Source organism: Mauremys reevesii, linkage group 5, assembly GCF_016161935.1.
Source record: "Mauremys reevesii isolate NIE-2019 linkage group 5, ASM1616193v1, whole genome shotgun sequence".
Classification (NCBI taxonomy): domain Eukaryota; kingdom Metazoa; phylum Chordata; order Testudines; family Geoemydidae; genus Mauremys; species Mauremys reevesii.
This window is the reverse complement of record NC_052627.1, coordinates 93,703,706-93,720,306: the sequence shown is the minus strand read 5'-3', so window position 1 is coordinate 93,720,306 and position 16,601 is coordinate 93,703,706. Positions and strand designations below refer to the sequence as shown.

The 16,601-nt window shown below is 43.5% G+C and overlaps 1 long non-coding RNA gene across 3 annotated transcripts in view; it reads right to left on the bottom strand.

Annotated features, from left to right (window-relative positions):
* Positions 1-2,460: 2,460 nt before the first annotated feature.
* Positions 2,461-16,601, bottom strand: part of LOC120405786 — a 122,471-nt gene continuing 108,330 nt past the window's right edge. For all 3 annotated transcript variants that reach the window (XR_005598874.1, XR_005598876.1, XR_005598875.1), the window contains one exon: positions 2,461-3,289. This is a non-coding gene — a long non-coding RNA (uncharacterized LOC120405786). The remainder of the gene's footprint in view (positions 3,290-16,601) is intronic.

Sequence of the window (16,601 nt, the reverse complement as noted above, 5' to 3'; positions counted from 1 at the left end):
ATGGCTCATGCTTTCTGCAGATGATGTAGTGCTTGTGGGAGAAAGAAATAGCAAGTGGAACAAGATTTAGAGAGATGGGGGTGCATACTTGCAAGAAATGGCATGAAAATCAGCAGAAATAAACCAGAGCATATGGTCTGTAGATTAGATGATACCCTTGTCAAGGCGCCCCCCCCCACTCTGAACTTTAGGGTACAGATGTGGGGACCTGCATGAATAACCCCTAAGCTTATTTTTACCAGCTTAGGCAAAACAGTTGCTGCCACCACCAAATGCTTTAAAAAAGCATTTGAGAGAGAGCCATTTGGGAACTCTGCCTTCCCCCAAATATTTCCCCACTCCTTATCCCCCTGGCTGAGCCTCTTGGGTAGGGTTATCTGCTGCTTCTGCCAGTTCAGGATCTCTGGTGCCTCTGGCATTGGAGTTGTAGACGGGGTTGCAAGCACTGGACTCAGTGCTGGCAATGGTTCTGGTGCTGGTTGTTTCACCGGGAAAACAGTCCTTTGTCTGGGCTGCGTAGGCTTTTGCCAGACAGGGAGAAGGAACCATCCCACTCCTAACAGGGTAGTGAGTAATTAGAGAAGCAATGTACTAAATTACTTTTATTTCTATTTGTAATTTCTTTTGCAAAATAGAGGGAAAATCAAACTGGGTTTCTGTGTAACTTTAAAGTTTTGTCCAGAGGGAAATCCTCTGTGTTTTGAATCTGTTGTCTGTGAGATTATCTTGCTTTCTTATCTCACAGAGGTATTCCTTTCACCTTGCCTTTTCTTTAATTAAAAGTCTTCTTTTAAGAACCTGATTGATTTTTCCTTGTTTTAAGATCCAAGGATTTTGGATCTGGGCTCACCAGGAATTGGTGGGGGGAATTTTCTTGAGTCTACCCAGGAAAAAGGGTATAGAGACTTGGGGGAGGGAAATTAGTCAAATCCTGACAGGAAAAGGGGGATAAGAACTGGGGAAATATTTGGGGGAAGGAGGAGTTCCCAAATAGCTCTTCCTCAAACATTTTTTTAAAACATTTGGTGGTGGCAGCGACTGTTTTGCCTAAGCTGGTAAAAATAAGCTTAGGGGTTATTCATGCGGGTCCCCACATCTGTACCCTAAAGTTCAGAGTGGGGGGGACACCTTGACAACCCTGCAGGTGAACTCAATGAGAAATTTATAAGCAGAATATGAAAGGCATGGACTAGATGGAGAGAAGTGAGCGGAATGATTTGTGATAAGAGAATGCCTACCATTGAAAAGTAAGAGCTACAAGACAGTAATTTTGCCTATCCTTTTGTATAGCTCCAAATACTGGGCACTGAGAAAGAGAAAGGCACAAATCTTGATTTCAGTGGAAATGAAAATGTTAAGATGGATACTTCGAGTTACAAGGATGGACCATGTTTAGAATGAATTAATTAGGGGAAGTGTGAAGGTGGTACCAATTATAGAGAAGCTGAAAGAATCCAGGCTTACATAGTTTGAGCATGTGAAAAGAAGATCGGAAGAATATATAAGAAACAGGGTGTTAAACTTAAAAGAGAAAGGCTGGAAAATCCAAAACTAGATATCTGGGTGGCATATAAAATGATTTAACTGCAGAGTTTCTGAGGCACTGCTTCAAGACAGACTGCAGCAGAGAAGGACTTCAAGAGCCAACTCCATACAGAAGAGACTACAAGAAGGAGAATTACTTTAGTTGTGGTGTGATTTTTTTTTGACCAATATAGTTATACAGGTAAAAGCTCTAGTGTGGATGCAGGTATACCTGTAATAAGGTGTCTTATACCAGTGTAGTTATTACTCTTCCCAGATAGGAATAGCTATATTCATATAAAGCACCTTTATACCAGTATAACAGTACCAACACTAGGGAGTTGTAGTGCTTTAACTATACTGGTATACCAGTATAGTATCAGTACTGGGATAATGGATATTGGTATAGTTAAAGGGGTAAAACTTTCTAGTGTGGACAGGCTCTAAGCCTAGTCCTTGTGATGTACCAGGGAACTGGGTGAAGAGAAGTTTCTGAATGGACAGCATTCTCTCCTTCCACTCTCTCAGACCAAATCAGCCTGCCATGGAATCCTGTGCTCTCAGAACAGGAAGTGATGATAGGACCAAGTGATGATAGCTCTTGCCTTCACTCTGCTAATGATGCCAATCTCAACTGCCCACTTTTCCAAAAATATTATTTGTATTTTTAAAATAGAGAAAAAAAGGAATAGGAGTTAGGCTGTTGATTCACCTATCGGCTGAAAAGAACAGGAAACATAAGTGTGAGTCAACAATTTGGGGACAGGGTGACAAGACATGTCTGGGACAGGGTGGTCGTTACCCTGGACAACACATTTTGAGGAAATTCACCTTGACAAAATTCTTGTTAGCTATTTGTTTACATTTTGAAGGCTATCTATTCAAAGAAAATGGCCCGAATTCACACAACCTTTAAAAATAATGAAAAAGGCAATATAATATATTTGAATGTTTATATACTTCGGAGAATCTGCAAGTTAATTCTGGGAGTCAGGATAAAGAGGCCAGATATGAAAGAACTCAATTCTTTTTTTTCATTTAAAGGAGATCACTTCCAAAGCAGTTAATCACTGAAATTGACACAACAAATTCTATGTTTGGAAGCAAAGAGGCTTTCCCCTTTTGAAGAATTAACCTTTTAGCCATTAAAGCAGCTCCTAATTCCATCATCTTCTGAAGAGAAGATGGATCAGGAGCCTTCTGTAAATATTCTGCAATGAACAGCCAGGCTCTTCCTAGCAAAGCGCATAAAGGGCTTATTTACTATCAAGAAATAGGATATAGGGTAGGGGGAGTCTTAACCAAAACATCAATTCTGAACATCCTGGAATTTTGGGGAAATTTGATCTATATTTGGATTCAGTGTAGGGCGATAGGTTTTTGGTTTTTTTCAAAGATTTCAGTGCTGGCCTTATTCTGCTCCCACTAAAATCAACAAAAGTTTAAAAATTGATTTCAGTTGGAGAAGAATTATGCTTAGGGTTAACTAAATGTTAGGTATCCTCTTGTTCATTATCAGAGGGAGAGGAAAACAAGCATTCTGGAATTGGTCTTTCTTGAGGTATGGACTCTGGTACAAATTACTGCTTCACCTCCAGAGGCAGAGGATGAACACTTTCTGGAAATCTGTAGCTTGTGCACACAGGAAGAACGATACTGGATCAGGCACCTAGTCCATTTCATTCACTATCTTGTCTCTGGCAGTGGTCAGCACTGGATTTGTAGATTCTAAGGCCAGAAGTCCTTTATGATCTAGTCTGGACTCCTGCATAACACAATAAAGCAGAACCATAATATAGCTTCAGTGTAAATTAAAAAAAAAACACAGTAAGAAGATATGGGATAATGTACTCCCCATGAAGGTCTCATCCTAATCTCTAATTGAGACTGACATAAATCTGGAAGAATGCAGTTTTATCTCCCTTCCAAATTTTGTTTATTAACATTAACTATTACAACTCTGGATATTTCTTATCATCCATATGCATGTTGAATAACTTTTTGAGTCTTGCTAATTTTTTTGGTCACTCTGTAACAATGAATTCCACAGTTTAATTACGCTTTATATGAAAAAGTATTTCTTTTTATCAGTTTTGAATTTGTGGCTTTTCATTTTCACTGAATGACCATCTGTTTGTGTGTTATCAGACAGGGAGAATAGAAGATCCTGATCTACTTTTTCTATAGCGTTATTTTATATATTTTTAACATGTCCCCTCTTATCTATCATCTTTCTAAAGGTAAACACACCTAATATTAACATAATCCCTCTTATATGAGAGTTTTTCCCTGTCCCTAATCATTCTGATTAAATTTTGCTGAATCCCTTCTAATTCTACAAATATCCAATTTGGATAGGGTGACAAGTTCTGCACTCAGTATTCTAGATTAGACTGCACTATTGATTTCAATAATGCCATTGTAATATTTTCTATATTGTTTTCCATCTCATTCCTTTTGTTTCTTAACATCTTGTTAGCTTTTTTCCCTGTCTTTTTTTCATTGAACTATACACAGTAACACCATCATCCTTTCCTGTATTAACACTGTTCATTTAGAATCTTGAAAGGTGTATGAGTACATCAATGCTGTTGCCATATGCTCTTGTTACAGTGTGGTTTTATAGCAAATCCTTCCAGTGGTGCCAAAATCTTTTTGGAGACTTTGCATTTGACATTCCCAAAGTATTGCTGAGTAAAAGTAGGTATCAACCAAGAAGGAGAAATCTGACAACTTTCTCCTATTCTTGTTTTTATTTAATAATGATTTGGTCTGTGTAGAACATGGTCTCTTTTCCATTTTACTGTTTTTAAAAGTTTAGTCCATGAAATATCCTGTCTCTCATTCCAGTTAATTCAAAGGCTTTGCTGTGGCAAACCAATAAATGCTTTGTTTGACTGTAACTGAATAAATAAAAAAAATATTTGTACTGATGGAAAATATCCATAAGGGTCAGTGAGAGAAGATCTGGTGGAAGTTGAATAGACTCTTTTTGATGTTATCTTGGCTAAACATTTTTGGATAATCATTTTATCTAGTGAAAAAGTGGGGAAAGGCTTGCTGCTTCCAGGAAGAAACTGAAGTTTATTGCAGAATCTTTTTGAAGTGCAAGGTGCTTTTTTTCCCCCTCAGGCTTTAAATGCTTGCGTTACCTTGTAATTTATTTAGCTCTATGTAATTAATTCAGTGCTTCAACTCAGTGAGCACTGGAAACACACACTGGCCAGTTGTAGCTCTGAAATGAGATTAATTAATTAGCATGGATCTTTTCAGCATATATCTTTTTGCCACATTATAGTTGCTATTTTTGTTACATTTCATAAGAAAGAAGCACCCAGAACTCTGACTGGAATCTGAAGAAGAGAGTCAACCCATTCAAGAAGGAAGAAATATGTGGGTTAACTTGCACATGGGAGAAGCCATAGACACTGTTAAAATGGGAGAGCCAATGAATGTGGAGCATGCAGGGGGTGGAATATGGGGCAACTAATTAAAAACACCAAAAATAAAGAACACTTTGCATAATATAGAGGAGCTCCAGGTCTGCATGGAATTTTAAAATGTGTATTTTGGAGATAAACAAAAAGAATGAAAAGCTAATATGTATCAGAAATTAAAAGGCGTCAGAAATTGCCAGTTCACAGACAGTGTCTTCTCTTCTAAATCAGTTAAAACAAAATCAATGGAAGGAACTATTTGTCAGTGAACCATCTTGCAACACAGTCAGTTTGCATCCATCACCAGTTCCTAGTGCTGCTCACAGATTGCACGTAGAGCTGGATGAATATTGCAAAAAAAAAAAAAAAGTACTCAGAGTTGTTGGTCAAATAAAATCTATTAGTTTGCTTCACTCTTAATGAAGCCTTTTATTCATTTTCTATGAACATGGGTATGATAGAACATATGCAGAAAGTAAGTGTATCATGAATACTTGTGTGAATGTATTTGTGCAAAGTTTCATGCTGGAAAGTGCAGCCTTCTTGAAATCACTGAATTGCATCGTCATAAAAATTTCATGTTTCCAATCAAGGAGCAGAAACAATACCATATGACTTAGAGGACCAATCACACACCATAAATAATTAACTAGTAAATAGTCAAAGACTCTTTGAAACAACTAATCCATGAACAATACATACTCCAAACTATATTTCCATAAAGTATTGATTGAAGAATTTTAAATGACAATTTTGTAAAAACAAGAGTCTGTTGCCAGATGAAATCATTTTTCCTGCTTTATAAACTTGAATCAAAGTTTGATTCAAATCCATTGACTTTGGTATCTTTAAAATTTTCTAAATTTGAGGAAAAAGGCAGAATTGACAGAAATAAAGTAAATATAGCTGAAGAGCACACCACATACACACACATATATATATATAGCTGAAGAAATAAAAAACACAGTAACGTGTTTTCATTAACCACCCGAGGAGGCCAAATCCTCAGCTGGTGTATCACTACTGCTTCATTGGAGACACACTAGTTTAGATCAGCTAAAGATCTGGCCCAATCCTTTCATACCCGGGAAATCAAAATTCTGGATTATTGTGCTCATTCTTGTAACATCTGAACATAGGTGCTAGAACTAGGAGTGTGGGGAGGAGCTGTCACACCTCCTGGCTTGAAGTGATTTCCATTATATAGAGGGTTTAGAGTTTTGTTCAATGGCTCTCAGCACCCCCACTATAAAAGTTGTTCCATCACACCTGTATCTGAATTTTGGCTTTTCCTGAGAAAGCTGAAGGGATGAATTTTTTCATTCTATTTCATTTTTGATAAATTCAGTTGATAATTGTGATCCTCTCCTTTGGAACTGATGAATTTTCAAATCCCAAATAAGGTTACAGTATCTGCCATTTAACTAAGTATGTTTCCTTTGCCCACACAGTGATAATGAATTTGTGACACCCTAGGTGACTTTTCAAATAATTATCCCCAATCACCTCTCTATGTAACTATCAAAGTTTAGGTTACCTGAATCCCTCTCAGGGGTGCCAGAATGGGGGGGAAGGGGCCATGGCCCTCCCACTTTTTGAAAGTGGATGGGCCTAGCCTGTCCACTTTTAAGCAGGGGGCCCACCTCCACCCTTCCCAGTCAGGCAGGAAGATGGAGCTGAGCTAGGGAGCCTAGACAGCTGTGGGGCACCATGGAGCAGCCCCATCCTCTCCCAGAGCAGGAGGGTCCATGACTTCCCACAGCTGCCCAAACACCCAGGGGCAGCAGGTTAGCATAATTTTTATGGGTCCAAGTCCCCCCCCACACACACACACACCTGCCTAAGGCTCTGAGAGGGAGTGTGGGTGCAGGCTCTGGGCTGGGGCAGGGCATTGAGGTGCAGGAGGAGGTGTGGGGGACAGGCTCTGGGAGGGAGTTTGGGTGCAGGGTATGGGCTCTGGGCTGGGCCAGGGGGTTGGGGTGTGGGAGAGGGTGAGGAGTGCAGCACTTACCTCGGGTGGCTCCTGAAAGTGACTTGCACCCCCCTCTGGGAGCGGCTCCTAGGCAGGAGGGCCAGAGCAGTCTCTACCTGCTGCTGCCCACAGGTACCATACCCGCAGCTCCCATTGGCCACAGTTGGCAGAGTCGGTGCTCGGGGCGGGGCAGCATGCAGAGACACCCCCCCCAGGGACCACAGAGACATGCTGGCCACTTCCAGAAGCAGAGTGGGTGGGCAGGAAGCCACCTTAGCTCCAGGCCCTTTTAAATTGCCTGGGTGCGGAAGGCAGGGTGGGGGGCATTCTCCAGGGGAGGCATGTGGGGCCAGGGGAGAGACCCAGCCCTGAACTTTGGTGGAGCCAAGCACCTGGGCTCTCATATTGGTGGAACACAGGCACCGTGGGCCCATACAACTCGCCACCCCTGAGCGCACCGCACATGGCTCTTACCTGCACCCAGCTCTTCTGGGGGGCTGCAGCCTGACCATGTGGGCAGCTGTAGGGGGCTGCAGCCCGACCATGTGGGCAACTGTAGGGAGCTGCACCATCGACCCTCCACCTGCCCTGGGTGGGGGGGGCCCATGGGGCAGGGACATGGGCCACAGGCTGCTCTTGACCCACTCACCGGAGCTCACCCTCTGACTCCAGCAAGGGCTCTGGCTGGTGAACAGTCCTGCACACCCCAGCCAGGGTTTGTCCTGTGGTTACCAATTCATCATTCCTTTTGCTCAGAACAAGCCCACTCATGAATCTGTGACTGACTCTTTTACCCAGTTTGGGCTCTAGCTTGGTCCTCATGTAACAGGTGATCAGCAGACAAAAAGTCCCCAGCTCCACTGGAAGTTTCAAAGGCTCAGTTCTTGCATAACCAGAGTAGGTATATTTGCATACGCCTCCTGCTAGAGATTTCCTGGGAAACCTATTTAACTAATAGTTCATTCTTGTCTTAGCCCATTGTTTAAGAGTCCTTTGAAGTTCACAACATTTCCCAAGGTTAATATTAGTCATGTCTCCTAGACAAGTTACATACAATCTCACAATAACACATAAACATTTGCATTTTTAATACAATGGAGTCCTAAAATACTTAAACTTAATTCAGTTAGGTTTAACTTAATTCAATAAGGTTTATTCAGGCTATTGCAGGAAATTGCCATCTCTGTCACAGTAGCCACAATTAGCTGCTAATTTCTTAGGCTAGAGAAAGAGTTATAGGAAAGGTTGGAGGGTAAAAAGGAATATTTATTATAAAATACAAGTTCATATATTCCAGCTATGTCAATAGATTCTTGAGACAGAAGGAAAAAGCTGTTGCCCTGAGCTGAATATACATCACTGGATTTTATGGCCTCTGTGTTATTTCCTACTCAGTTGTGTCTAATTAATGGGAAAAAATGTGTTTTATGATTATGATGAAGGAAAGATTTTCTAGTTTGCTCAGATTAGTAATGTATATGTGTCAGCTGAGGATGGAGAAAATGGATCACATAACAAATGATCTCGTTCAGTATTACCTGACGCTGAATGATTTTGAATTAAATGTAGGCAATTAATCTTCCCTGTTATGCCCCAAATGCAGTATGTTGCTAGGTCTGATCCCAGCCCCATCTACCTTTCCAGGCAGTGCAGTGGGGACTTAGAGCTACCTGAAATGAGAATTCCCTGCTGTGTTTGTGTATGGAAAGGGCTTTGTACCATCCCTTCCCAATCCCATTGACACAGGGCTTGGTAAGGGCAGAAGAGGATGGTGGAGGGTATATTGCACTCTAGTAACCTTGCTACAGGCCCCTAGGGGGCTGCTAGCAGTGAATGCAATTTACTGTATTCCTGAAGGTGTTCTAATTTATGCTTTATGAATCAGTGCTCCCAGATGGGGGCAGAAGTGTGACTGAAAGCCACCTTTGCTGCTCCATCTCTTCTTCACATGAATCAGATGTTGCTCTGGAGCACCTGAAGATTAAGCTTAATGTCTTCTGAGTAGACTTTCAAGATGCTTAACTTCTTATTCATTTTTTTCTATTTATCCCAAGATGACTTGGAGTACTTTGTCTTTTCAATAAGACCAGTGATCTTGTGGTGCTTTTACAATGATTTATGTCTGTCAGTGATCTTATCTTAATATTCATTTTGTATGTTTACAGCTTATTGGAAAAAGGAAAACATTCTTTCCATTAAATCTTTGTGGTGTTTTCCATTCCATTTTTCATCCAAATTTTTATACTTTTACCAGCTGACTAAAATCCCTTTTTCTAGTCTTCCCTCCCATGGCTAAGGCTTGGATAAAAGACCAGCAAACAATCAATAGCATCATCGATCCTCTTCCAAACTTCTTAGTCAAGGTTCAGACTTAGATATGGCACTGCAATTATGTTGGTTGCCTTAATCAATGACCTCCACATGGTCTCAGACAAAGAATTAGCAGCCATACTGATCCTTTCTACTTTTATTAGTGGCCTAAAAGGGATTGCTGACCAATTTGAGATGTATGACAGAGGCAGATGGAGTTACGGTAGTTTAGGCTAGGGCCTGGTTAGGAAACCTGACAGGAGGATGACAATTTCACTTCATGGCAACTTTTGAGGTTTAGAAATGTGTTGTATTTAATGTGAGCTTTGCTTATGTTTGTCACATACTTTGTAATGAAAGCCAACCCCTCCAGAACATGGTAAATATTTTGACTCCACATAGTGTGTGCACTTTGTTTTAGAGCAGGTTGGGGAAAGCACATGCTCAAAGTAACATTCTACATATTCACCATACTATACTATAACTGCCTAATATTTGTATGTCCTTTGGTCTTCTCATTCAGTCACTTTAAAAAGAAAATGTAGAATCGTAGAAATGGAGGCCTGAAAGGGACCTTGAGAGGTCATCTAGTCCAATCTTTTATGCAAAGGCAGGACCAAGTATACCTAAAACCTCCTGTTCTTAAAAACCTCCAATGATGCAGATTTTGCACCTCTCTTTGAAGCCTATTTCAGAGCTTAACTACCCTTGTAGTTAGGAAACTTTTCCTTATATCTAACCTAAATCTCCCTTGCTGCAGATTAAGACAATTACTTCTTCTCCTACTTTCAGTGGCGATGGAGTGGCCTACTGTCCTACTTTCAGTGACCATCCTCTTTATAGCAGTTCTTAATATATTTGAAAATTGTTATCCAATCCTCTCTCAACCTTCTTTTTTTCAAGAGTAAACATACTAATATTTTTAACCTTTCTTCATAGGTCAGGTCTTCTAAATATTGTATCACTTTTGTTTCTCTCCTCTGAACTCTCTCCAGTTGTCCATCTTTCCTAAAATGTGGCACCTAAACCTGGACCTAGCTGAGGCCTCACTTGTGCCAGGTATAGCAGAAAAATTCCTTCACATGTTTTAAATATGACATCCCAGAATGATATTAGCCCTTTTTTTGGCAACTGCAGCATATTGTTGGCTCATACGCATTTTGTGATCCACTATAACAGTATTACTGCCTAGCCAGTTATTCCCCATTTTGTAGTTGTACCTTTGATTTTTCCTCTATAAGTGTAGTTCTTTGCACTTTTCTTTACTGAATTTCATCTTGTTGATTTCAAACTAATTCTCAAATGTATCAAGATTGTTTTTAATTCTAATCCTGTCCTCCAAAGTGCTTTTAACTCCTTCCAGCTTTGTGTTATCAGCAAATTTGATAAGCTTCCTCTCCACTTTAATGAAAATATTGAATAGTACTGGACCCAGGACAGACTTTTGTGGGACCCCACGAGATATGTCCTCCCAGATTGATAATGAACCAATGATAACTTCTCTTTGAGTATGTTTCTTTCAATAAGTCACACACAAGTTACAGTGATCTAGATGAAATTACATTTCCTTCATTTACTTATGAGACTTTCATATGGGACTTTGTCAAAATCTTTAATAAAATCAAAATAAATCACATCTACTGCTTCTCCTCTATCCACCAGGCCACTAGACCTGTCAAAGAAGGAAATTAGTTGATTTGGCATTATTTCTTGACAAATCCATGTTGGCAATTATTTTCACTCTATTATCTTATTGGTGCTTACAAACCAATTGATAATGTATTCCAGTGTCTTTTCAGGTATTGAAGTTAGGCTGACTGGTCTATAATTTCCAATGTCTTTTTTAAAGATAAGTACTATATTTTCCCTTCCCCTGTCCTCTGGAACCACAGCCATCCTCCAGAAGTTCTCAAAGATAATCAAAATTGCTCCAGTTATTTAGAATCATAGATTATTAGGGTTGGAAGGGACCTCAGGAGATCATCTAGTCCAACCCCCTGCTCAAAGCAGGACTAATCCCCAAATGGCCCCCTCAAGGATTGAACTCACAACCCTGGGTTTAGCAGGCCAATGCTCAAACCAGTTATGTACCCTAGATACATTTTATCAGGCCTTGCCAACTTGAATAAATCTAACTTACCCAAATATTCTTTAACCTATTCTTTCCCTATTCCAACTTGGTTTTTTTCTCACTTGTTGTTAATATTAATTGCATTAAGAATTGGGTCACAATTAACTTTTTTAGTGAAGACTGAAGCAAAACAGGTATTAAATGCCTCAGCCTTTATAGTGTCATCCATTATTAGCTCTTCTTCCCCATTAAGTAGTGGACTTTCACTTACAAACATTATGTTTTCTATTGATTTATTTCTGCTACATGAAAAATAACTCAGTAATGGCAATATAAAAATAGTCTTACTGTTTCCAAACTCTCTGTCATTTCTCTAATGGAAGTGCTCATTACAATCTTGAGTATATCGGATATGTCAGTATGATCCTTGTTATCCAACCAGTTGTCACTGCCATCATAGTCTTTCAACTATGCAGAAGAGAAAGCAATTAATCACTTTCTATCCATGACTGAATATGGTCCTGAATCAGAACTTTTGAACTGAAATCCAGTGAACATCTTTACAATATGCAAAACTAAAAGCCTGGTTTCTAACACTCCTGTACTTGTGGTGGGCAGGACCAGGTCAATTTAATCTGGTCCATTAGTTCAGGCCCATTTCTAGCCATTATCATTGCTAAAAGTTCTCCCGTAGCAGAGCCAAATATTGATTAGATTGCTCACACCAGGGCAGTGGAACTGGGGCGGGGGAGGGGGGGCAATGGGGACCAGCAACCCCCACAATGGAAATATTGTGGAGGCTGGTCTATGCTTCCATCCTCATGTTTTCATTCCCGTAAACTGCACACACAAGGGGTGGTGTTGGGGTGAAAGTAAGAGTGAATCCTGGGTGGCTGGAGGCACTTGAGATTATCCCAGGCACCAGCCCACCTGGCTCATTCTTAGGGGCAGCCCTCCAGTTGAGCCACACTCCCCTCCTGGCACCTCCCCCATCTGGCCAGCTCCTCCCCTGCCAGGTCAGCTTCTGCAGCTGACAGGTTGTGGCTGCTCTCCACAGAGTGGCCCCGTTCCACCCTGCCAGCTGCCAGGCTCTTCACTGCCTCTCTTGTTGTATGCTTGGTATTGCTGCTGCCTGAGTTGGAGGTGAAAGATGCTGGAGCCTGGGCTGGACTACAGCATACTCCTGGCTGAGGAACTCTCCTCCTTCATGTTCAGTATGTCACTGACAGCCAGGTAGTGGGCACAGGGGAGCAGCGTGGTGCAGGGAGCCTGGATCCCCCATGCCATTCCTGCTGCAGAGTGGCAGAATGGAGGCTCGATGATGGGACTCCAGGTTGAAGTTTGTAATGAAAGCTCAGGCCCCTCCCTCCCTTCAAAGTGAGATTCTGCCACCTGTGTGTTGGTAGGATAGCTCATGTGTATGTGGGGGTAGGAGAGGTCTGCCTGTATCTGAGGCCTGGTCTACACTAGGACTTTAAGTCGAATTTAGCAGCGTTAATTCGAATTAACCGTGCACCCATCCACACCAGGAAGTCATTTAATTCGACCTAGAGGGCTCTTTAGTTCGAATTTGGTACTCCACCCCGACGAGGGGAGTAGCGCTAAATTCGACATGGCCATGTCGAATTAGGCTAGGTGTGGATGCAAATCAAACTTACTAGCTCCGGGAGCTATCCCACACTGCACCACTCTGTTGACGCTCTGGACAGCAGTCCGAGCTTGGATGCTCTGACCAGCCACACAGGAAAAGTCCCGGGAAAATTTGAATTCCTTTTCCTGTCTGGACAGTTAGAATCTCATTTCGTGGTTGGACATCGGGGCGAGCTCAGCAGCACCGGCAGCGATGCAGAGCTCTCCAGCAGAGGAGTTCATGTAATCTCTGAATAGAAAGAGGGACCCAGCATACACTGACCGGGAACTCTTGGATCTGATCGGTGTGTGGGGCGATGAGTCTGTGCTTTCGGAGCTGCGCTCCAAAAAACGGAATGCAAAGACCTATGAGAAGGTCTCCAAAGCCATGAGAGACAGAGGATACAGCCGGGATGCAATGCAGTGCCGCGTGAAAATCAAGGACCCCAGACAAGGCTACCAAAAAATCAAAGCGGCAAACGGACGCTACGGAGCCTGCCACCACTGCCCCACCAGTGACCATGGACTCTGACGATGGGACAGTGTCGACGGCCAGTTCCTCGGCGATGTTCGCCGACGGGGAAGATGAGGAAGCGTTTGTGGAGGATGAGGCAGGCGACAGCGCTTACAACGCTGGTTTCCCCGACAGCCAGGATCTCTTCATCACCGTCACGGAGATCCCCCAACAACCCTCCCCGGCCGTTAACCCGGACCCTGAATCAGGGGAAGGAGCAGTCGATAAGTGCTTTAACCATGTAAACCTTTATTCTTAATATAACAGGAATCTGAAGTATGTGAAAAGGAGGTCTCTCTATATATGGGGATAGAACAGAAATCCTCCTGGGAGATCTCCACGAAGCTCTCCTGGAGGTAATCGAAAAGCCTCCGCAGGAGGTTCCTGGGGAGAGCTGCCTTATTGGGTGCTCCGTGGTAGCACACTTTTCCGCACCAGGCTTTCATGAGGTACTCAGGGAGCATTGCCTCCCCGAGCACGGCTGCATAGGGCCCTGGTTTGTGCTGGCTTTCACGCAGCATGCGCTGTCTATCTCCTTCAGTGACCGTCCTCAGGGTGATCTTGCTCGGAGACTCCTGCATCTAATTAGGGGAATTACTGTAATGTTACGCCTAGTCCAAAGTATTTTTCAAAAAACTCCAGACAGACGGCATAGCACAGACTCAGCACGCTGCTGTGTGACGAGCGTAACGGAAAGCCAAAGAATCAAATGGACGCTCATGGAGGGAGGGGGGACTGAGGACGCAAGGTATCCCACAGTTCCTGCTGTCTCCGAAAAGCATTTGCATTCTTGGCTGAGATCCAAATGCTTCTAGGGTAAAACACAGTGTCCGCGGTGGGTCAGGGCATAGCTCGGCAATTTACGCACCCCGCCCCCCAGAAGTGAAAGGGAAAACAATCCTCTGTTGATGCTTTTACATGTCACCGTATCTTTACTGAATGCTGAAGATAGACGGAATGCTGCAGCACTGAACACCGACATCCTCACTCTGCCCCCGCCATGGGTGGCTGATGGTGCAGTATGACTGATATCCATCGTCATCATCAGCCTATTGGCACTTGGGGCAGTGCAAAAGGACTGGTAACCATGCGTACTAGCATCCGTGAGGTCGATCAAGGGCGCCTGGCCCTAATTTTTCCTGGTAGATGGTACAGTATGGCTGATAACCATCGTCATCATAGCAACAGGGGGCTGAGCTTCATCAGCCCCCACCCTTCATGTGTAAAGAAAAGATTCAATTGCCCCTGGACTAGCAGCAGGATGCTGGGCTCCTCTCCTCCACACTCCTTAATGTCCTATCTGGACTATCATAGCAACTGGAGGCTGCCTTCCACTCATTTCTCACTAACAAGTCAGTGTGTCTTATTCCTGCATTCTTTATTACTTCATCACACAAGTGGGGGGACAATGCTATGGTAGCCCAGGAAGGCCGGGGAAGAATGGAATGAACAGGTGGGGTTGTTGCAGGAGCACCCCCTGTGAATAGCATACAGCTCATAATCTATGCAGGATCTGACACAGAGCAGCTGTGCTCTCTGGTTCTCTGATACAGTGGTTCTCTAGTACACTTGCCCATATTCTAGGCAGGACTGATTCTATTTTTAGATACCAAAAAGGAGGGATTGACTCAGCGAGTCATTCCCAATTTTGGCTTTTGCGCCCCTGGCTAAGAGCAGCCAGGGGCACTTATGACAGCAGCAAATGGTGCAGTGCAAAAGGACTGGTAACCATGCCCATCTTATTACCAATTTATGGTATGGTAGATGGTACAGTATGGCTGGTAACCATCTCTGCTGTCATGCAAAAGCAAGAGCATGCTGGTGTGTAGCGCTGCTGGACCGCCTCTGTCAGCGGCATCTAGTACACATACGGTGACAGGCACAAAAGGCAAAACAGGCTCCATGGTTTCCACGCTGTGGCGTTTGCCAAGGCAATCCAGGGAAAACGGGCTTGAAATGATTGTCTGCTGTAGCTTTCCCGGAGGAAGGGATGACTGACGACATTTACCCAGAACCACCCGCGAAAATGGTTTTTGCCCCATCAGGCACTGGGATCTCAACCCAGAATTCACAGAGACAGACTACACTGTGTTCATTGTTCGCAAAAATTTATCTTTGCAAGGAATTCACTCCCTTTTTCCCATCACACAGCTTCGACTGTCTCCAGACCTGCCACAGCATCCCCCTCACAGAGGCTGGCAAAGATTAGGCGGCGAAAGAAAAAGACACGGGACGACATGTTTGCTGAACTTATGGGGTGCTCCTGAGATGAGGCAGACCAGCAGAGCCAGTGGAGGGAGACCCTCTCTCTGTACCAGCGCTCACACAGCGAACGGGAGGAGAGGTGGCGTGAGGAAGACAAGCAGGCGACTCAAACGCTGCTTGGACTAATGAGGGAGCAAACGGACATGCTCCTGCGCCTTGTGCATGTTCTGCAGGACCTCAGGCAGGAGGACAGAGCTTCCCTGCAGTGTATCTGCAACCGCCCTCCCCCGCCACAAAGTCCCATACCCCCCTCACCCAAAATAACCAGAAGGAGGGGCGCCAGAGGCCGTGTAAACTGTCACTGCACCCCAACAGAGTGCTCAAGTACCCAAAAGCTCTCATACCCTAAATTTTGAGAAGTCCTTTCCTTCCCGCCTCACCCAAGCCCCCATCCCAGTTTCATCCCCTAACTGTCTAGCTGACAATAAAAAATACTTTTCTGTTAATTACTGTTTCCGTCATGTTCTTTTAGAGGAGACTGTGTTTGAAGGGGGGGAAGGGGGTTGGTAATTTGACAGGACAATCACCTTTACCAGGGTACAGACATGGGGGCAGGATTAGCAGCACGTCACACACACACTGCAGTCAGTACGCACCCTGGTCGGTATGGGAGGTGGTTTGCAGGTTCTGTGTGGGTGGGGGGGTATGTGACTTTGTAGCGGGGGAAGGGGGTTACAGATCTCATGCAATGGTCCCTGTCATGGACCACAGAGCCACGCAGCAGAGGAATCTGTATCCGTCCTCCCCCGCCAAAAGGCCACATAGCCCCCGCACACAGAATCCCAAAAAGGAGGGATGGCAGGCTCCATTGAAACATCCAGTCCGGCACTGCAGACCGCTCTGGGAGCAGGAGCCTGTCATTCCTCGAGTTTACAGGCG